A 23,198-nucleotide genomic window follows, 5' to 3' on the forward strand; every position below is an offset into this window, starting at 1 on the left:
GCCCCTGCCACGCCGCCGCGGGTCGCGGGCCCCGGAGGGCGTTTGTTCCAGGCCGGGCTGCGGCGGGAAGTCGGTCGCGAGAGGGCGCGTTCTCCCCGCGATTGCGCAGATTGCAGGGTACCAGGTGGGCCCGGTGTGTCGCCGAGAGCCAACCGGCGGTAGACCCAGCAGCCCTGCCTAACCTTGCTGATTGCATGCGGTACCTAGAGGATGTGCGACCTTGAACAGGTGATTTCGATCGTCCGAAAAGGGCGGCGCGCCCTTTGTGGAATTGCCAGTGAAATGAGCTTGAGCTTCCCTGGTGGTTTAGGTGGGCACTCTTGAAGTGCTGGCGTGCCTTTGCCCTGTCAGATTCCATCCTTCCTGGTCGGGTAGGGAAAAATCACTGTTTCTCCCGAAAGGACTCAGCCTTTGACAGCAGAATGCCCCGAATCAGCATGGCCATAAAAATGGAGTGAGTGACTCCGCAACCTTCACTATAAGATTGTTTATTTAGGCTGTGTCATTTGTTGCTTTGAAGCAGATGGATTTGTTGGCACTCAGAGAAAAGGCTGATAAAAATTTTGGTAAGGTTGCATAAAATCAAGAAAAAAGGCTGGAAACACATCAGTGTTTCTGAAGGAAGGCATGGTGTTTAATGAATGGGGGGGAGGGGGGAAACATTCAGCAACATCTGGGCCTCAACATGTGTCCAGCTATTACACCACATAGAATTGATTTAGCTCCTGTCCCTGAGGCTCTGATAAGATTTATTTAGACTGGCAAGAAAAGAATAGAGAAAAATCAGAAGTATAATAAAGGAAACAAAGGTCCAGTTTAAAAAGTGTTAGCCAAGCCCATACCAAAATTATCATGATTTTTAACATTTCTTGATACAGTATTTTGCCACTTATTATCTGTGTTCTTTTAGGTCCCTCCTGAAGTAATGTACGTTAATGTTGCATCTTAACTTTGAAACTCTGAATCCCACATGTGACCTTGAGGGTCAGAGAAATATTAGATTGTCCATTTGTTTCATTGTTTATAACTAGAGAGAACAGAAGCTGTTGAGCATGAAGGGAAACAAAAAACTGGACACAGTTTTTTTTTGAAAAAGTGAAGGACACACTTTTGGATCAATGAGAAGGCACAAAGTTACACCAGAGATTATGACTGTTGTAGCGACTGTTGTAGTCTACACTAATTAATACCTAAGAATGTTATTTCAGCCATATTAATCATGAAATATTTGCCTTCTAATTGATGAGGAAAAAATAATCTCCTGGGTCAGATAGATCTGGCCATAGGTCCTAAATGTCCCATTAGTGGAATAATTTTGAATAAACCTGTATGGATTTATTTCCCAAAATGGAGCCAAAAAGTGAACTGAGAAAGAATACAAAAACAAAAATAATTAAACGTCAAGTCCAGTAAGGTACAGTCTGTATAAGCATAACATAACATTTGTAGGAGATTGTATCTCAGTAGATAAGGTTGCAATAATGTCTTCTGACATAATTTAAAAAGTGAGGAAAAAGCTTTCCTGCTAGAGAAGATCTTTTAAGCCAGTAAATCTGGCTTATTTTAGAAGGACATGCCCAGGGGCACTTGGGTGGCTCAGTCAGTTGAAGCGTCCAACTCTTCATTTCAGCTCAGGTCATGATTTCGCGCTTTGTGAGTTCGAGCCCCACATCAGGTTCTGTGCACTGATTGCAGAGCCTGCTTGAGATTCTCTCTCTGTGCTTCCCCTACTTGCTCTCTCTCTTTCTCTCAAAAAATAAATAAACTGATAAAATTTTTCAAAAAAAAAGAAGGACATGCTCAAAGCACAAATTTATTATCTATTTTCCTCTCCCCACTCCCTGTTTTCTACTGCACCTTGATTTGTCTCGCCAACTATGAGGCAGTATTTATGGGAAGTGACCTCCAAGCTTAGCAAAGAAATGCTGTATTTAAAATGTGAGTTTAAAAGAAGTGTTTCAGGGGCGCCTGGATGGCTCAGTCAGTTAAGCGTCCGGCTTCAGCTCAGGTCATGATCTCACAGTTCATGGGTTCCAGCTCCACTTCGGTCTCTGTGCTGAAGGGTCAGAGCCTGGAGCCTGCTTCAGATTCTGTATCTCCCTCTCTCTCTGCCCCTTCCCTACTCGTGCTTAGTCTCTCTCTCTCTCTCTCTCTCTCTCTCTCTCTCTCTCTCAAAAATGAATAAACATTAAAAAAATCTTTTTCATAAAAAAAGTATTTCAAATCAATAGGGGAAGAATATATAGATTCATTCATTCAACAAATATTTATCATTATGTCAGTTATATCTCAATAACTGAGGGGGGTGGGCAGAGGACAAATAATTATTGGGTATCTGCTATGTGTTGGGTGATAGAGATATAATGGTGAGCAAGACAAATATAGCCCATGCTCTCCTGGAACTAAGCACGAATTCAGTAAACACTACAGGAATAACTAGCAAAAACAACTATGTCAATAAAATAGAAAAACAAAAATACTAAAGACTTATGATGGATGGTTTGTTTGATTTCTATAAAAACAGCCAAACTTTACAACCCTTGAAAATGTGAAGATTTTAAATATTCATTTCCTGGCAAATGTATGTTTCATCCAGGGATGGTTATGCTGTAGTCACTTAAAGTTAATGTAGCTTCACGTTGTTGAAACTGGAAAGATTAATTCACCAAAGGATGCTGAAGTTGGTAGCATGTGAGTGGAGATACAAGAAATGATCTTAGGTATTTTGTTATAGGTGATAGAAATCTGCTTCTTAGTGGCTCTACAGAGCTTTGTAAAGTATTAACGTGGGGGGGGGGGGGGGGGGAAGGACCAAGAAAAATAACAAGAGGGCTGAGAAAGACAGAGATTCTCAAGGAACAGTTAACACAGTAAAATTGTTTAAAATGTTGTACGTTTGGGGCACCTGTGTGGCTCAGTCGGTTGAGTGACTCATGATCTCAGCTCACAGTCGTGAGCACAAGCCCTTTGTTGGGCTCCGCGCTGGGCATGAAGCCTACTTTAAAAAAATAAAATTAGGGGCGCCTGGGGGGCTCAGTCGGTTAAGTGTCCAACTTCAGCTCAGGTCACGATCTTGCGGTCCCTGAGTTCGAGCGCCGCGTCGGGCTCTGTGCTGACAGCTCAGAGCCTGGAGGCTGCTTCCGATTCTGTGTCTCCCTCTCTCTGTGCCCCTCCCCCGTTCATGCTCTGTCTCTCTCTGTCTCAAAAATAAATAAACGTTAAAAATAAATAAATAAATAAATAAATAAATAAATAATAAAATAATAAAATAAAGCAAAACATAAAAATTCTACATTCACATGCTTGCAGATTCATAAGGTGTCTTTTCAAGTATTTGAGGAGAGAAACTTATAAAGGAATAGCCAATATAGACTTCAGGTAGGAAAAAAAGTTACCATAATAGTTTGAGGCATTTTTTGAAAGAATTCCTGTACCTTCTAAGGTTAATATTCTTGTGGGTTTATTTTTTCATAAAATTATAGTACCACATTCCCAGTGGTTTTGTTTATACTGTTCTTCTGGTATTGGAATTAATGCATCAATAGTGCTTCATCATTAAGTCCCTTTGAAATAAAAATTACCAGGGCACTTGGCTGGCTCAGTCAGAGGAACATGCAACAACATGAAGCTACATTAACTTTAAGTGACTACAGCATAACCAGCCCTAGAGGAACCATGAGTTGGAGCCCCATGCTGGGTGGGCTCACTAAAAAAAAAAAAAAAAAAAAAAAAAAAAAAAAAAAATTTAAAAATTCTTAGGAAAGAAATGATTAATGTAGAACTTATGAATGTGTATGTGGTCAATAAAATCAAGCCCATACATCTACAATTTCTGTCCAACTTCCAGATATTTTAAAGTGGTAACAACAAAGACTGTGAAGCCACACAACATTGGATCTCATTCTAACTTCTGCCAGGGGTGATCTACCTGAATGATCTTGGGCAAGTTACCCAAATTCCCTGGGCCTCAGATCCTTGAGCTATAAGACAGAGAGAATACTACCTGCTTAACAGTGTTTTTAAGGACTTTATTTATGAAAAAGCATATCTTGGGGTGCCTGGCTGGCTCAGTCAGTGGAGCATGCAACTCTTGATCTTGGGGTTGTGGGTTTGAGCCCCACGCTGGGTATAGGGATTGCTTGAAAATAAAATCTTTAAAAAAAAGAAAAAGAAAAAAGAAAGAAAAAGCGTATCTCTTGGAAGGGACCATGAAAACATATCATCCACTGAGATATCTTCATTTGCAGCTTTTCTGACAGTGCAGAGCCCAGCATTTCTCCTGGTAGCCTGAGGAGACCTAGAGAATTGTAGGGCTGTGAAACCCCTCCCTTATCTTAAAGATAAGGTAAGTAGAGCTTCTGGGCATTTGGGAGTTTTCTGAGGACCTAAAGAATCTAGGTCTCCTGCCTACTAGAGCAATGGTCATTCCAAGTTTTTCACCCCTTTTCCTTGCTACTTCCATAGAAAATACAGAAATTTTAGGCAATTACACTGGCAGAATTGAAACTAAAAAGAATAAACAATTCAGTATTACTGTATCTTCAAAGGAATTCAGTCCTTTGAATAAGATATCTTAAAACAGTCATGTCTTTTGACCCAATAGTCCTTTATTTTAGGAACTTCACCCATGGAAATAATCAGGGATATAGACAAAAATTTATTTATAAAAATGCTAATTACAGCATTTTATTTTAAGTTTATTCATTTATTTTGTGAGAGAGAGAGAGAGAGAGAGAGAGAGCAGGGGAGCGGCAGAGAGAAGAGAGAGAATCCCAAGTAGGCTCCAACCTGTCAGCACAGGGCCTGCCATGGGGCTCAATCTTAGAAATCGTGGGATGACCTGAGCTGAAATCAAGAGTCAGACACTCAACCAGCTGAGCCACCCAGGCACCCCATAAGTGATGAAAAATTGTTAATGGCAACCTAGGCATTCAGTGATACAATAATAGCTAAACAAGTTGACTCTGATCCATGAATTATAATTCAGGCAGTAATCTTTTTTTTTTTTTTTTGAAAGCAAGAACAGAAGCAGAGGAGAGGCAGAGAGAGAGGGAGACGGAGAATTTGAAGCCAGCTCTGCCAACAGCAGAGAGTCGAATGCGGGGCTCAAACCCATGAACCATGAGATTATGACCTGAGCTGAAGTCAGATGTTTAACCAACTGAGCCACCCAGGTACCCCCAAATAATCTTTTTTCAAGAATATTCAAATAACATATTATGTGAAGTTTTAAAAAAGGCAGAATAACATGATATAAAACATTATGTAGTACAATAGTGATTTTGTAAAATGTTTAATTTTAAATATGCATAGAAAAAGCTAGAAGGTATTTTCCTCTCTTGTTTATAGCATATATTTATTCTATATAGCAAGCAAGATAGAAAATTTCACCCAGCAATGAAAACTACTCTTTCTAAAGATAACCACTATTAATATTTTTGCTTACCTTCCAGGCTTATTTACAAGCAAATACCTATATAGTTGTTTGTTTATTTTTTATAAAAATGGGAATATACTAAAATTTTATGGTAATTCTATCTTCGCTCAAAATATAGAAAGTATTTTTCTACTAAAACAAATTGAAGGGCACTTTGGTGGCTCAGTCAGTTGAGTGTCTGACTCTTGATTCAGTTCAGGTCATGATCTCACTGTTCATGGGATTGAGCCCCATGTCAGACTCTGCACTGACAGCACAGAACCTGCTTGGGATTCTCTCTCTCGCTCTCTCTTGCTCTTTCTCTGCCCCTCCCCTGCTCTCTCTCTCTGGCTCTCTCTCCCTCTCTCAAAATAAATAAACATTTTTTAAAAACAGACACATTGGACTTCATCAAAATGAAAATTTTCTGTGCTTCAAAGGACACAACCAAAAAAATGAAAAGAAAAAGTTAAGTTCCCTTGAGACATGTAACTTTGTTTTGATATGGAAACAGTGTGATACATAAATGTTATTGTACAACAGTAGTTTTAAGAGTAAAATATGTAAAGTTGAAAAGGTTGAAAAAGAAAGCGAGCTCTGTCTTTTCTTATTGAGACATGTTTGTGTTTCCATTGTACTAGATAAATAAATGTGAATGCAAAATTGTATTAAAAAGAGTAAATGAAAAGACGATCCACAGAATTGGAAAAATATGTGCAAATCACCTATCTGATAAGGTACTTATATCATCAATAATATATATTGTATTATATTATATACTTTATATATTTTCATATAAGAATATATGAAGAACTCTTACACTAAATAAAAAGATAAACCAATTTAAAAATGGGTAAAAAAATCTGATCAGGAATTTCTTCAAAGAAGATACATAAATAGCCAATAAGTACATAAAAAGATGCTCAATATCCTTGTTCATCAAAAATTCAAATCAAAACACAGGGAGATTCCACTTCACACCTACTTAGGGTGGCTACAATCGAAATGACAGATAATAACAAACTCTGATGAGGATGCAGATACATTGGTTGGAACTCTCATACACTGCTGGTGAGAGTGCAAAACAGTGTAGCCACTTTGGACAACAGTCTGGCGATTCCTCAAACGGTTAAACATACAGTTTCCATATGACCCAGCAATGCCAAATAAATACTCCTAGATATATTCCAAGAGAAATGAAAGCATATCTCCACACAGAAACCTAAACACAAGTTTTCATAGCAGCGTTTTTCACATAATCAAAAAGGAGAAATAGCCCAAGTGTCCATCAACTGATGAGTGGATAAGTAAAATGTGGTATACTCATACAAAGGAATACTAGTCAATCGTGAAAAAGAATGAAGTACTGATACTTGACATGGCAAAGATGAACCCGGAAAACACTACATTATGGGGAAAAAAGCTAGACACAAGGACCACATACTGTATGATTCCATTTATGTGAAATATGCAGAATAGACAAATCTATCGAGACAGAAGGTAGATTGGTAGTTGCCTGAGGCTTAGGGGTAGTTTTAGGGGGGGACATGGAGAACAACTGCTAATTGTACAGGGTTTCCTTGTGGGGTGACAAAAATGTTCTAGAGTTGATAGCAGTGACGGTTGTACAATCCGTAAATATACTAACAACTGCTAAATTGTAAGCTTTAAATGGGCCAGTTGTACAGTGTTGTAGGTTGATTTGTGTCCACAAAAAGATCTGTTGAAGTCCTAACCCCCAATACCTGAGAATATGCCTTTACTTGGAAATAAGGTCTTAGCAGATGTAATCAAGTTAGGGTGAGGTCATACTGGATGAAGGTGAGCCTTAAATCCAATGACTGGTGTCCTGGCTAGAAGAGAGAGATTTGAAGACACAGAGGATAAAGGGGGAAAGAAGGCCATATGAAGACAGACAGATTGAAACCCTGGAACCACAAGGCAAAGAAAACCAAGGATTACTGACAGCCATCAGAAACTAGGAAGAGGCCAGGAGCGATTCTTCCTCCAAACCTGTAGAGGGATCATGGCCCTGCTGACACCATGATTTTGGACTTCTAGTCTCTGAACTGTGAGAGAATAAATTTCTGTTGATTTAAGCCACTTTGTTTGTGGTAATTGGTTATAGCAGCACTAGAAAACTGACATATACAGTGTGTGGATTTTAGCCTAATAAAACTGGTTGGGTTTTTTTTTTTTTAATGTTTATTTATTTTTGAGAGAGAAACAGAGAGAGCACAAGTGGAGTAGGGGCACAGAGAGAGGAAGACACAGAATTTGAAGCAGGCTCCAGGCTCTGAGCTGTCAGCACAGAATCCGACACGGGGCTTGAACCCACGAACCACGAGATCATGACCTGAGCTGAAGTCGGACGCTTAACTGACTGAGCCACCCAGGCACCCCTGTTTGGGTTTTTTTTTTAATGTTTGTTTGTTTATTTGTTTATTTATTTAGAGAGAGAGAGCGTGCGCACATGTGAGTGGGGAAGGGACAGAGAGAGAGAGAGGGAGAGAATCCCAAGCAGGCTCTGCCCTGTCAGCTCAGAGCCTGACATGGGGCCTGATCCCACAAACCATGAGATGATCATGACCTGAGCTGAAATCAAGAGTCAGATGCTTAACCGACTGAGCCACTCAGGCGCCCCTGTTTTGTTTTTTGGTGTTTTTTTGTTTTGTTTTGTTTTCAGGGCTCTGGCTTTAGTTTTGTCATAAGTGGAAATTTGTATACTCTAATGGCAGAGAGCATTAGTGGTGTAGAAAGCAAAGGAAAGCTCTAACCATGCAGATTCCCCCTGGGGGGACATGAACTCATGTTTCATGCGTACAAACTGTCTGAGCTGCCAGGCAGTGTAATTCATTGGTTCCTGGGTCTTTTATTCTTTCTTATCTCAGGAGCCCTTCTCCCACCTGGGTTGAATTCTATAACTGGGCCACAAACAAAGCAATCTTGTTCTCTCCATTTTCTTACACCACTGAGTTTCTCAGTCTATTTCAGATTCTCAGATTTTCTAGGGAGAGGTTGGGCTAGAAAACAGTCTGAGACCCTTTGCATTCTTCTACAACCAAAAATTTGCCCCAAGTAATGTTTATTATCCAAAATTAGATATTGTCGCATTTGTACCTTTGGGGTTTTAGTTTACAGAGGTGACTGAGTGACAACACAGAGAGGTCAATGCCATTGAAAGAAGATCTGTGTTACTTCCATTTCCCAAGAGGAGGGTGCCTGTCATAGTACACAGGGCCACATGGGGAGCATCAGGTTTTGGTGAGGAGCAGAAGTAGGAGTGAGGGGAAGGCATAAGGTCAGGGTCCTAGTTGGGGTTTCTGCAGGAAAGACAAGGCAGAGTAAAGTAAACGGTTTAGGATGGGTTAGTCTGAATAATTTCAGCAGGCTTGGGGCTATAGGTCGTGGTCTTTGGTTGCTGTGGATGATTTAGGGCAGAGGAAATACTGGCTTACTGTGTGAGAGTTAGTGTAAGAAGATGTGTGAGTTCCAGACAAGCTGACTTGCAGGAGATGGGTAAACACTGGCTGTGATTCACAAATACCAAATAGACCTCTAGAATCTGAAAACACAGAACAGATACCCCATTAATTATTACCTTCAGACCGAGTGTCCCATCTCCTCAAGTACACTGTCTGAGAGGTTAGCAGCTGAAATATCCTCCCTGTTGTTTGGGAACCAAACTTTTGTTCCTACTTTATTCAGTCATTACCTCTGCCCTGCATCCCTTGTAACTGCCAGTGTGTCCTAACAGGTCTCATCATGTCACTGCTCTACTATCAGTCAGAGATCAAAACTTCAGTAGCTCCCTACTGCCCTCAAGATAAAATGTTCTTTGTAAATTACCTAAATTTTACTTTTGAATAGCTAATGCAGTACAGCCACTCTGCAGAAGGAAATGTCTCCCTTCGCCCTTACCCTCACTTCTCTTCCTCCACGACGACCAGCACTGTTTCTCGTGTATCTTTCTGTAGATTTTCATGCATATACGACAAGTACACACATATATTCTCCCACCACCAACTCTTTTTTAGCCAAATGTTTGTATATAAACACTGCTGCACCTTGGTTTTTTTTTTCCTCCTAACAGGATATCTTTGCAGTCATCCCATATCCCTGTACAAGGAGCTTCCTCATTCAAACCAACATAGTTTTTTGCATTGTTTAAATGTATCATTGCACCAGCTGATTTAACCAGTCCTCTAGTGAAGAATACTAAGGGTATTTCTAACCTTTTTCCATTACAAACAATGCTGTGATGGATAGTCTTATCCATATAGTATTTTGCACATTTTTTAGTGTAACTGGCAGAGAAATCCTTAAAAGCAGAATTACTGAATCACTTGTACTTTTGATAGGTGTTTCCAAATCAAATCCACTCCCTCCCCCAATAAAAGCGATAACATCTAGATTCCCATCAGCAACACATGAGGCCTATTTATCGTCGCCCTCATTAACATGGGTAGCATTTGCCATGTGCCCAGCTCACATTCCAGAGACCTGTCAGTGTTATTTACAACTGTCAGCATCTGCACCCTTGTGCCTGAGGGCCCACTCTCCCCATCCCCAATTGCAGAAGGTGTTTTTGGGGATTGGGGGGAAGCCAGATGCACAGAAAATTATCCGCCCGCCCCCAACACACGTGGACACACAGGGCAGCCCTCACCCATGACTCTTCAGGTCCTTCATCCCTCAAGTGGGGTAATTCTGAAGTTTATATGTTGCATTAACTCCCAGAATTTCCCACAGGCAGCTGGCTTAATAACCTACCTTTCCTTAGCTGCCTTTTTCTTTTTTTTTTTTTTTTAAACGTTTATTTATTTTTGAGACAGAGAGAGACAGAGCATGAACGGGGGAGGGGCAGAGCGAGAGAGGGAGACACAGAATCGGAAGCAGCCTCCAGGCTCTGAGCCATCAGCCCAGAGCCCAACGCGGGGCTCGAACTCACGGACTGTGAGATCGTGACCTGAGCTGAAGTCGGACGCTTAACCGACTGAGCCACCCAGGCGCCCCATGCCTGACTTTTTCTATGTCACTTTCCTACTTCCCTTTCCAGTGTCCCTTCCCAGCTGTCCCACCCAGCCTTCCTTGGGTGTTTTTGTTTGTTTGTTTGTTTGTTTGTTTGAAATCAAAACAGCCAAAAGTGGGTGGACACGCTCCACCTCCCCAAAAGTGATTGAGCTACTTCTTGTTAATTGATGTGAATGTTCCATATCTGTTTCATGCTCATCACAATGTGGATATTTTTCAGTCTATTGGAAACCAATCTCTTTAAAACCATTCTGCTTTAATTAAAGCTTTAAAGCAGATTTCTGTGCCAGAATAAACTTACCTATTTTAAAAATAAGAATATTTACCTTAATCTCAGGAAGAATCCTGAGAGAATGCATACTGCCTTCTGGTAGGCTGGCCAAAGAAATGATTCCTGGCCATGGAGAAGAAAGGGAAATAAATATGTTGATTTTATAGGAAACTTTTTTGAAAGATGTAGACTTTTAAAAACTTCCTAATACGGTTGCCTGGGTGACTCAGTCAGTTAAGCGTCCGACTTCAGCTCAGGTCATGATCTCACTGTCCGTGAGTTCGAGCCCCACGTCATGCTCCATGCCGACAGCTCAGAGCCTGGAGGCTGCTTTGGATTCTGTGTCTCCCTCTCTCTCTGCCCCTTTCCCACTTGTGCTCTGTCTCTCTCTCTCAAAAATAAAATAAATAAAATAAGATAAAATAAATTTTAAAAAATTAAAAAATAAATTAAAAATAAAAAAATAAAAACTTCCTAATAGTTTTTTTCAAAATGCCTAACAACTAACAAGTTAAACCACACAGAAGGAGAAACGACTAAAGGGACTTCACTTAAATGTTTCTCCATTGATGCAATTTCTTTTTTCTAAGAAAGAGATTTACATTCAGACACAGGTAGGTAAGAGCATTAACAAAGTGTAGGTCAGCTTCTTACAACTTTAGTTTTATTACCTCTAAAATGGGATAATAATTCACAGGGTTGTTTTGGTGGTTAAATGAGCTGGTAGACATACTTAACATATCACTTGGCATGTAATAAAGATTCAGTAATTGGTAGTTATTCCTATGAAGACAGTTTCTGCTCTAATGACATTGTCTACTCTGGAAGACTAGTACAGAGTTGGAAGAACACATCCCATGAGAGTTCTTGACCTTGAGGACAGCCCAGGGAAAGGAAGTAGGGCCCTACATAAAGCATGCATAAGAAAAACCCCACATGTCAGGAGGGTGCAAATCAAGAAGACAGCACAGAGTCTCTTTCCCACACTCTGCATTGTTCAGTCTGTCCAGACTTCCATAAATGTGTAGAAAGTACATCACAAGAGCTGCTACATATAAGAATCGGCAGGTCTCTTGCCAATACTGGAGTAGGCATGTTCTCTTCTCTGAGGCTATTGCTTTTGCTACCCCCACTTACCACGAGCAATATTAATGTCACCAATTCCAAAAACATCTTTTAGAGTTGCAGCAACACTGCCTCCCCTTCAAAGCAACCTGTGCTATATTTGTCAAAATAAAATTTGGAAGGGTGAGAGGTAGAAGGTAAGAAATGGGAGTTGGTGGAGAGAAATATGTACTATATATATCTATCTATCTATTATAGATATATCATGGCATCTATAAGGGCATAATGTCATAGTAGAAAGAGACCTGGCCTAAAAGCCAGGCAGGCAGAGTGCTGAGTCTGGCTCTTTCAATGATAGCATTTGTAAACTTGAGTCAACTATTTTGTTTGCCTGTAACAAGCACGCAATAAGTCGTCAGCAAGTGCTGTCAACTCTGCCTCTAAGGTATATCTCCATTCTTTCCACTTCCTTCTAAATATTCTACCACCTAGGCCAGGCTACCATCATCTCTCGTCTAGAATACAGCAATACTCTTCTGGAGTTCTTGCTTGCCTACTGGCCCCACTACAGTCTACCCTAAACACTGAAGTAGAGAATATTTAGGCATTTTTTTAAATGTTTATCTATTTTGAGAGAGAGAGAGAGAGAGAGAGTGCATGCACATGAGCTGGCAAGGGGCAGAGAGAGAGGGAGAGAGAGAATCCCAAGCAGGCTCAGTGCTGTCAGCACAGAGCCCCACACAGGGCTCGATCCCACAAACCATGAGATCATGACCTGAGCAGAAACCAAAAATCGGACACTTAACCAACTGACTCACCCAGGTACCCCCTATTTAGGCATTTTACTTATTTTTTAATTTGTTAATGTTTGGTTTTGAAAGAGACAGAGAAAGAGCCTGAGCAGGGGAAGGGCAGAGAGAGAGAGAGGGAGACACAGAACTGGAAGCGGGCTCCAGGCTCCAAGCTCTCTGCACAGAGCCCGACGCAGGACTCAGACCCACAAACCGCGAGATCATGACCTGAGCGGAGTCAGACACTTAACTGACTGAGCCACCCAGGTGCCCCTAGGCATTTAAAATCTGATATAATACTCTGCTCAAAACTCTGAATGATTTTCCACCCACTTAGAAAAAAAATCCATACTTACAATAGCTCTCATGATATTAACACACCCCTAACCTCTCTAACCTTACTGTGGCTGCCACACTCTAGTGGCCCCCATAATCCCCACCTTCTGGTGTTCATGCCTTGCATAAGCCTCCTCCCTTGAGTAGGTGGGCCTGGACATATGTGTAACCAATAGAATATAACAAAGGTGATGGATGTCACTTTCCTAATAACACTGTAAAACATCTGGTTAGGAGTCTCCCTCCCCCTTGCTGGCTTTGAGAAAACAAACACCCATGATGGGAAGACCCACATAGCAAGAAATTGAGGGCTGCCTCCAGTGGACAGCAAGAAATGGAGACTCAGTCCAACAGCCCCACAAGGAACTAAATTCTTCCAATAACTTCCTGAGCTTGGAAGTAAATCCTCAGATAAGCCTCAGATATGAACCTCAACCCTTGATGATACCTTGATTGTAGTTTTGCAGAAGACCCAGCTAAAGCTGTGCCTGGACTCCTGACCTACAGAAACGGTGTTATTTTAAGCCACTAAATGTGTGGTGATACTGTTAGGCAGCAATGCCTGATTCTTCTCTCCCACCACACTCCTCCTCGTGCGCTACATCTACCTACACTGGGCCTCTTGCTGCTGTCCCCATACATCAAAATTATTCCCTCCTCAGGGCCTTTACACTTGCCATGCCCTCTGCCTAGAAGGCTCTTAATCAGAATCTTCACTTAGCTGACTTTTTCTTGTCATACAGGTCTTAGCTCTAATGTTCACTCTCATCTACATAATCTAAACAGCCACCCTGACATTAGCACATCATACTGTTGTAATTATGCATAGAGCTTCTTACTACCTGTAAAAATGTGTTTATTCAGTTTCCTCACATCAGAAAGTGAGCTGTTTGAGATCAAAGACTTCGTCCATCTTGTTTCCTACTGTGTGCTTAGAACCCAAAACTGCCTGGTACTAGAGTAACATTCCATAAATACTTGTTATTATAAAATGAGCTTTGGGGCAGTATTTAAGCCCTTTCCAGAGCTAAAAGGGACATATGCAAAGACATTCATTGCATCAATATTTGTGGTACAGTGAGTGGGAGACAATCTGGGTGCCCATCATTGGGAGAGTCCGTTAATAGAATGTGATAGATGCACATGTGAAGGGCTGTGTAGCAATTAGAAGCAGTGGGTCAGATGCACACTGAAACATGGCAGAACTGAAAATGTAGTACCCAAGACTAAGCTGTATAAGATGCACATTTTCTGTAAGCAAAAATCCACGTGCACACAAAAAATGCATATTTTGTAATAACAATACAGGCAAATAAAACCACATTAAATAGAACACTGTGCTCTAGGAGAGGAAGGAGATGCAAGTGGCAAGTGAGGTTAAGAGAGAAGGAACTTGCCCAGACCAATGATGATAATGGGCTAGGAACTGGGAAGTACAATTAATTCAGACTTCTGCATCTGAGAGCCAAATCGAAGGCCAAACAGAACCATGTGATTCAGAGACCATGGGAGACATCATTAGGTGGTATCAGTCTAAAGATAAGCAGGGCTGGATTAAATACTAGAAGGTGACTAGCAGTGACTAAAAGTCACTCTTTAGTGGATGACTCTGCCTTTCCCTCCTTCTTTTTATGGACCCAGGCATCTGGATGCTTCCAACATTTTTCTTGAATTCGTCTCCACCAGCCTTGTGTGTCCATCATGATCAGACTCAGGCTCAATGTTCTTGACACTGCTGCCTCCCAGATTCTGCCATGCTCTTCCACTGGGAAGTATGTTGTGTCTGGTGATCTCTCTTTGTGTAATGTAGAGCTATTAATGATCAATGCCATAGTTGCTGTCAAGGTCTCTTGAATCATTTTGATTATCTGAGGCCAATTTTCTAGCATATTCCTCAGGAAGAGTTCATGGGAGCAATACTTTCTGAGTCCCTAAGAGTTTGTCTGTAGCCTTTCTACTTGAAAGTCAGCTTGATAGAATATAAATCCTTGGCTCACATTTTCTTTTCTTAGCACACAATTTCAGACCTCTATATTGCAGCTTATGTTTTTCTCCACCTGGAATGTCCTTCCTACTTGTCATCTGTCAAACTCTGTTGAGCCTTCTGGGCCCAGTGGTGCCTCTCCACTATTAGGAAGCCTTTCCTAGCTCCTCTGACTGAATTAAGCTCTACTTTCAATAGTGTCCTTATGGAACTTTATACATTTCTCTGTTGTATCACTTAACACATTATACAAAGCTACAACATATTAAGCACTTACTATGTGCCAGGCACAGCTGACCTATGTAGTGGACTGATTACATGTAGAGCACGATAATTGTATTTCTTTTCTTATACACATGTGTGTCCTTGCTTTGGAATTAAAAATTGCCTCATATTTTTGTTTGCCTAGATTTCACACACACACACAAAATTTAAGAGTTTTACTTTTTCTTCAGGGACTTCATTAATTTTCAGTCACTATACCATCCCTAAACTCTCACTCAGTTGTCTCTATCTCAACACATGTCAACACTTCAGGTACTATAGGATTTCATTTTCAGGGAGATCTCCCTCTCAGAGGGAGGGTGGCTTTCTGGGTGGCTCCTGTGTGGAATGTTAGCTCTGGTGCTGCTATCTGAGATTTACCCTTACCATCATCTGGGGGTTCCCTTTGCCTCTTTTGCACATGCGTGTGTGTGTGTGTGTGTGTGTGTATGATGGATTTTATATTTTCTGGATCTTATATTATCCCTTTTCTTGAGTTCCTTTCCTGATCTTTTTAAAAAAGGGAACATGAAAGGTGAACTATTAGAGATGGAAGGACACTTTCTCTATCAATCACATACCCTCTATGTGATTGATGAAGCACCTACTTTATAATTCCAGGTTGATAATATTTTTCTATCAGAATATTGAAGACATTTCTATTGTCTTCCAGCTTTCAGTGTTACTAATGAGCAGTCAATGCTATTATTATTTTGAATCCTTTATTTTTTTCAACCGAGAAGCTTTTTATTTAGTTTTTTAAATTTATTGTTTATTTTGAGAGAAGGAGAGAGCAAGAGAGAGTGTGAGCGGGGAAGGAGCAGAGAGAGAGGGAGAGAGAGAGAATCCCAAGCACGCTCCATGCTGTCAGTGCAGAGCCCAGTGCAGGGCTTGAACTCACAAACTGTGAGCCAAAATCAAGAGTCAGATGCTTTACTGACTGAGCCACCCAGGCACCCCAACCTAGAAGCTTTTATAATCATCTTTTTATCCCAGGGTTCTAAATTTTGAAGATGAAATGCTTTGGTGAACTCAGTGGGCCTTATCAATTTTTTAAAATAATTTCTCCAAAGGGAGCCTGTCTGGCTCAGTCAGAACACTGTGTGACTTTTGATATCGAGGTCATGATTTGAGCCCCACACTGGGTATAGAGATTACTTAAAATAAATTTTTAAAAATAATAAAATAAAATAATTTCCCCAATAACTTCCTCTTTCCATCTATCTTATCTATCTAGTCTTTTATTTCTCTCTCTCTCTCTCTCTCTCTCTCTCCCCCATTATTCAGGTATTATATCTCCTAGGTTGATTTTCTAATTTTCTTATATTTGCTTTCATATTTTTCATCATTTTCTCTTTTTGTTCTACTTTTTGAGAGATTTCCTCACCTTTAATTTACAACCCTACTTTTTAAAAAGTGTTTCAGACAGTTACTTTTATATTTCTTAAAGTGAGATTATGGAAAGAAAACAAATACCAGCTGCTAGTCGTGTTTGACATATGAGAATAGGTGCTAAACATATAGCTTTTTAAAAATGAATGGATTTCAACCCCAACCTGCCACTCTGCATACCTTGTATCCATGCTTCATAAAATTAAGAATATCAAGGGCTTTCTACTCATAGCCAGGTGAAAGGACACCAAATCTGTCAAGTTCAAAAAAAAAAAAAAAAAGGAAAATATGAAGTTTAAAGTTTGTTACAACAGACACTTTCATACCTTGTTCATCACAAAGAGAAGGCAGAGAAACTGAAGCAATCCCTGCCCAGGTTTAGTAATGAATGAACTAGAATCCACATTGATTGGAACTATATTAAAAATTTTTTAATTCTTTTTAAAAAGAAAAAGAAAAGAAAAACAGGTGACAATAGGCTTCATGTATTTCCCATTGCTCTCTTTTCCTTAGAAAATAATTACTACTCACTTAGTTTTAAAAGTACTTTTGAGGGGAGCCTGGGTGGCTCAATCAGTTGAGTATCTGACTCTTGATTTCAGCTCAGGTCATGATCTCATGGTCTGTGGCATCAAGCTCCAAGTCGGGCTCTTTGCTGACAGCGTGCAGCCTGCTTGGAAGTCTCACTCTCCCTTTCTCTCTCTTCCCCCTGCTCAAGTGCACACACAGCCATGAGCACATGCTTTCTCTCTCAAAATAAATAAACTTAAAAAAAATTCTAATTAAAAAAGTACTTTTGAGTGGGGCACTGGCTGGCTCAGTTGGTGGAGCATGCAACTCCTAATCTCAGGGTTGTGAGTTCGAGCCCCACATTGCATGTAGAGATTACTTAAAAGTAAAATCTTTTTAAAAAATAAAATAAAAAGGGGCACCTGAGCGACTCAGTGGGCTACACTTTCGACTTCAGCTCAGGTCATGATCTCATAGTTCATGAGTTCGAGCCCCACATCAGGCTCTCTGCTGTCAGTAGAGCCGGCTTTGGATCCTCTGTCTCCCTCTCTCTCTGCCCCTCCCCTGAGCTCTCGATTTCTCTCAAAGATAAATAAGCATTTAAAAATAAATAAATAGGGGCACCTGAGTGGCTCAGTCAGTTGAGTGTCTGACTTCAGCTCAAGTCATGATCTCACAGTTTGTGGGTTTGAGCACTGCATCAGGATCTATGTTGACAGCTCAGAGCCTGGAGCCTGCTTCGGATTCTGTGTCTCCCTCTCTCTCTGCCCTCCCCTGCTCACATTCTCTCTCTGAAAAATAAACATTTTTTAAAATTTTAATATATAAATAAAATAAAAGTACTTTTGAGTTAATAACATGCTTTTCCATGTTGTTTATATAAACTAATTTTTCTAAGAAACTAATGAATTAAAAAGTAGTGATTATTCAAACAAGCTTATTTAAGTGCTAAACCCAAACAAGAAACTGATGTCTGTTCTGCATTAATATGGTAAAATAGCAAGTGAAAAAATAATGTAATCATAACTATGTAATCATAATATGTAATCATAACTCATTTCATGTAATCTAAGACTCATGGCAACCCTACGAGTTAGTTACCATTGTTATCCCCATTTTATAGAACAGGAAGTTAAGACACAGGTAGGTTGAATAACATCCCCCAAAGTCATACAACTAGTATGTGACGTTGACTTTTTAAGAATTTCTATCCATTGATTTTTTTATTTTTATCATAATTTTTATTTTCAAGAGATAGCTTTATTCTTTTCAATATGTTTTTTTTTTTTAATCTCATTTTTTCTTCATGAATGCAAGACTCCTTTTATTGCTCTGAGACCATTACTTGTAGGTCTTAGTGTTTCTGATTCTTCTACTTAGTTTCCTCCAAGTTCTTTGGTTTATCTCTCTTTTTTCATGCTTGGGGACTTTCCTCAAATGTTTGGTAGTTCTTACCTATTCATGTATAGTTAAGAGTGAGGCACTAAAGCCTAACAAGAAGAATCTGTGTGGCAAAGTGGTAGACTTCTTTGCAAAATTATTCCCTCGGGACACTCCCTGTCAAATGTGTCAGAACGTCTAGCTCCTTTTTCCTGGAGTGCTCATTTTCCCCAGTGAGAGGGTGTCCCTCCAATTCCTTACCTTGGAGTTAAGTCAGGGGAAGAGGCTTTGGAATCTTACTTTGCAAGATACTGATTTCTGCTTAGTCCCCCTGCTTTCCACAGAGCTCCCTGTTTTTCCCTTCTGCCTGTACTCGGCTCAAAACCCTTCCCTTCTCTGCAGGGGTGGGTTGCTGGGTTGCCTGTGGTGTGAAAAGGGATTTGGGACCTAACTGCTTCATTTCTAGGATTTCACCCCATCTTTGCAGTTTCAGCTCTACCTCTCACCCCTGCCTTCAGAGATAACTGGGACCACAATGCCCAAAATTTTCCAGGCTCCTAAAGCAGGGTTTTGCTTCTTGGCTTCCCTCTCTGCAGGCAGTACAGTTTCAGCTTTCTCTGGTCTGCTGGATCAGTTAGCAATTTTCCAGCTGGCTTTTTGGCTTCTAGATTTTGATTGACAGCTCTCAACTGTTCTGCTGTCTCCTCTGGAGTTCTCCCCTTCCTCAGAGGTTTAAGTCTTTTTAATCCCTTAAATATCATCTGGGTGGAGATCCAGGAAGGAGCAGAGGGGAATGCAAGTATCCAGTCTCCCAGGTTTAGCAGGAAGCCTGTGCTTTTAACCTCTGTGTTATGCTGCATGTGTGTGTGGCCTCCATGTCTATCCTCCACATAGATTATGATTTTCTTGGAGACAGAGACCTGAAAATAAAGAAGTTCCCACACTCCTAGGAAAAGATGAAATGTCCCGTGGTTATAGCAACAAGTAACCACCAGAACCAGTTCTAAACTGGTTTCATGGATCAATGACAGCTTGCCTCGTTTAATGAATCCATGGCAACTTGCCCAAGTGAACACACTTCTGAAAGTCAGCCAGAAATGGCCCCATGCTTTTGAAATCCAGCCAGTTCACACCGTTCCCATCAAAACAAGCAGGTTTCCACAGCTGGTGTCAACCCACTCCTGCCTCTGAAAGCCCACCAAACCCCAGATTCCACACTTCCCGAGCACTATCTAGATCAGCTCCTTGCTTTGCTGGAGAAGACTGTGCTTCAGTAAGCGTCAGATCTGGCTTTTTATTTAGGTATTTGGTGGTAGTCTTTTCCTTCGACAGACCTCAGCCATCACCGCCTGTCTGGCACACAGGAAGTGTTCGGTGGGCAGATTAGCAAAGGTGCCAAGGACAACTGTGTCTGAAATCAAAGGGCCTGAGCTGTTTCCCCTAGTGAGCCCAGTGGCAAGTTAAAACAGTGATAACTATACCTTGGAGGCATGCCTTGGAGATAGTGCACGTTTGGTTCCAGACTACTGTAATAAGGCAAGTATCATAATAAAGTGAGTCAAATTAATTTTTTGGTTCCCCAGTGCATGTGAAACTTATGTTTACACTGTATTGTAGTCTACTAAGTGTACAATAGCATTATGTCTAAAAAACAATGTACATCCTGAGTTTAAAAATACTTTACTGGGGCACCTGAGTGACTCGGTTGAGTGTCCAACTCTTGTTTTCGGCTCAGGTCATGATCTCACAGTTTGTGGGATAGAGCCCCACATCGGGCTCTACGCTGACCATTCAGAGCCTGCTTGGGATTCTCTCTCTCTCTCTCTCTCTCTCTCTCCCTCTGCCTCTCTCTCTTTCTCCATCTCTCTTTCTGTCAACAAACTTAATTAACTTGGGGCACCTGGGTGGCTCAGTCGGTTAGACATCTGACTTGGGCTCAGCTCATGATCTCGCAGTTCATGGGTTCCAGCTCCAGATCGGGCTCTGTGCTGACAGCCCAGGGCCTGAAACCTGCTTCAGATTCTGTGTCTCCCTCTCTCTCTGCTCCTCCCCTGCTCACACTCTGTCTCTCTCTCTCTCAAAAATAAATAAACATTAAAAAAAAAAAAGTACTAAGCTGCTTTCAGTGAGTTGTAATCACTGATCACAGATCACTGTAAGAAATATAGTAACAATGAAAAAGTTTGAAATATTGTGAGAATTACCACAATGTGTCACAGAGACACAAAGTGAGCAAATGCTGTTGGGAAAATGGTGCCTATAGGCTTGCTCAACGCAGGGTTGCCACAAACCTTTAATTTGTAGAATAGAACAGAATAGAAATGCAATATCTGTGAAGTGGAATAGAAGTGCAATAAAATGAGGTATGCCTGTTTATATATACATATTCATAAAGGTGTGTTTATGTAATATCGTTCAACATTCACTCATCGACCCAAATTTATAGGTACCAGAAGTAACTATGTTTCCCTGCCACCTTTAATATAGCTAACTGTATGTAACCTGATCAATAAGAAGGACATGCTAATGAATGGGCTTTGTTTTTTTACTACCCTCTGTTTTCACTATTTTACACTCTTTTTTCTTTACCCTAGATTAAAGAAGGGAGGGAGAATCTTCCCTCCACAGGGATCATATTTACAGTAGCAAAACTGATTCTAACAGATATACAAAAAAAACATCCTCTGGGGAACTTAATTTACTGTAGGGTTAAATGTTCTCCAATAACAACTGAGCGCTGGGAGAACACATGCCCTCAGAACTCTTCTGAGAATCGGAGTTCACCTGCCTCCAGGATCCCGGGCTAGATGCTGCAGAAATTTCTTGCAGGAAGAAAAACAGGACTGCAGGCTTAGAGTAGCAGAGAGAAGACAACTACTAGCACAAGAAGCTCCCATCCACAAAAGAAATCTCAAGATCATGGGGCCGATGGGAAGGCGAAGATGTCGCTCCAGCCATCGTTTCTGCCACCCCTTCTGCCACCGCAGCCCTCCCGGCCTCCTTTTCTCGGCCTTTCCCGACATCCCTTCCTGCTCTTTGTTGCAGCCACAGATCCCGGCTCCGGCCCGCGGCCCTTCCCCCGGAAAGGCCACCAGCATCTTGGGCCTGCTGCGCCCCCCCCCGCCCCCCCCCCCCCCCCCCCGCCGCGCCTCCGGACCCCTTGGCACCTCGCTGTTGGCCCTTCTAACAGCGGGTTTTGGAAGACTTGGAAGCTCTAGAAACTGCTAAGAGACCTCCAGCAGAAGCAGTCTGGCACGGTTCTGTCGGAAGGAGCTGTGCCCCCTTGCGTATCCTTCATGAGGTCTCGCAAGCCGCGGATCGTGGCTTTGCCTACAAAGGTGAGCATGCTTCTGGAAGAAGCTCCTGCCACCTTAGGCGTCAGTGAGAATGTTTGCAGGAGGAACAACAGGTCAATTTTGCAAAAACAGGATCCCCTCTTCCTCTGTCCTTTTGACAGTTTTTCAGAAATGGAAGGACCAAAGACGCTCTCCAAACCCAGGGGATCCAATCACCATCTACGTGGGGATGATTGGCAAAGCTTTCTAAGCACAAATCTCTCACCTGATTCCAGACCCATAAATCCAAAAGCCTATTAAACAGGTGCCACAAGGACACCCCCCCCCCCAAGACGTTCAACTTCTGTATACACTCAACATTGCTCTTCCAGTAATTTCCTGTCTCAGGGAACTGATGCAGAAATGGACCTGTTCTTGCCCTATCTTTCATCTGAAATCTTTCAATGGCTCTCCATTGCTTATAGCATAAGGCCCCAAACTCATGAGAAAACTCACAGGACCCTTTCAGAGGGGGCCCCTCTGCAATCCTACTACTACTTACTCTCCCACTAGAATGAAGCCCTCCACCCATACTAACCCATTCCCTGGGGAATGCCTTTGCACACATCAGACCCCTAGCCTGAAGGCTTCTCCCTCCTCTCTTTTTGTCTGGCTCACTACAGTCAAGCTTAAGTCTCCTCTGAGGCATCACCTACTCTCCAAGAAGGATTCCAAAGAACCCTAACTTCACACTGCTGTTATCTCAACCCACTGCATGAAAAAAAATTTCCCTGTCTGCCCACCAAACTGAGCTCCTTGAAGGTAGAGACTATGTCTGGGTTAACATTTTAGTCCCCAGGTCAAGGGCTTGAGTGATCAAAGGCACTGAGCAAGCTGATGGAGTTAGAAATAAAGCCCAACACTTTGGTCCCATCAGCCACCGTTCCTTCTGTAACACTAGCTGAGCAATTTGACTTCAGCTGCCCACATGTGCCAAACTGCTTAGAAACTACTGTTTAGGAAGCAGTGTGTTTGGCTCAGATCTGTATGCATATACCTACCAGATGAAGCCTGTTAGTTAATTGTGTTAGTTGAATTCTCAAAAAATTGATTTTTGGCAAATACGATCTGTCAAGTCTCCAAAAGAGAGTATGTTTAAAATCTTGTTCTCATTCTGAATTTGTCTATTTCTCTTTGTAGTTCCACCTACTTTTGACTTGTGTGTATCACAGACCTGTGGCCGGTTCCACATAACATCATAATTATTATATCTTCTTGGACAGATGTTCCTTTTATCACTATGAAATGTTTTTCTTGATCTCTTTTAATATTGTTCACCGGTAATACTGTTTTATTTTTTGCCTAATAAATATTTTTTAGATATGTCTTTTTCTAACCTTTGTGCATCACTTGAAAATAGCAGTAATCTGGGGTGCCTGGGTGGCTCAGTCAGGTAAGTGTCCGACTTCAGCTCAGGTCG

General features: G+C 41.3%; 1 long non-coding RNA gene across 1 annotated transcript; it reads left to right on the forward strand.

Annotated features, from left to right (window-relative positions):
- The first annotated feature begins 122 nt into the window (after positions 1–122).
- Positions 123–23,053, forward strand: LOC125170356 (uncharacterized). Its single transcript, XR_007153995.1, has 3 exons — positions 123–228; positions 5,018–5,174; positions 21,038–23,053. It is a non-coding gene; the product is annotated as an uncharacterized LOC125170356 (long non-coding RNA).
- The last annotated feature ends 145 nt before the right edge of the window (positions 23,054–23,198 follow it).

The sequence above is a fragment of the Prionailurus viverrinus genome, chromosome B4 (genome assembly GCF_022837055.1).
Source record: "Prionailurus viverrinus isolate Anna chromosome B4, UM_Priviv_1.0, whole genome shotgun sequence".
Taxonomy (NCBI): Eukaryota; Metazoa; Chordata; class Mammalia; order Carnivora; family Felidae; genus Prionailurus; species Prionailurus viverrinus.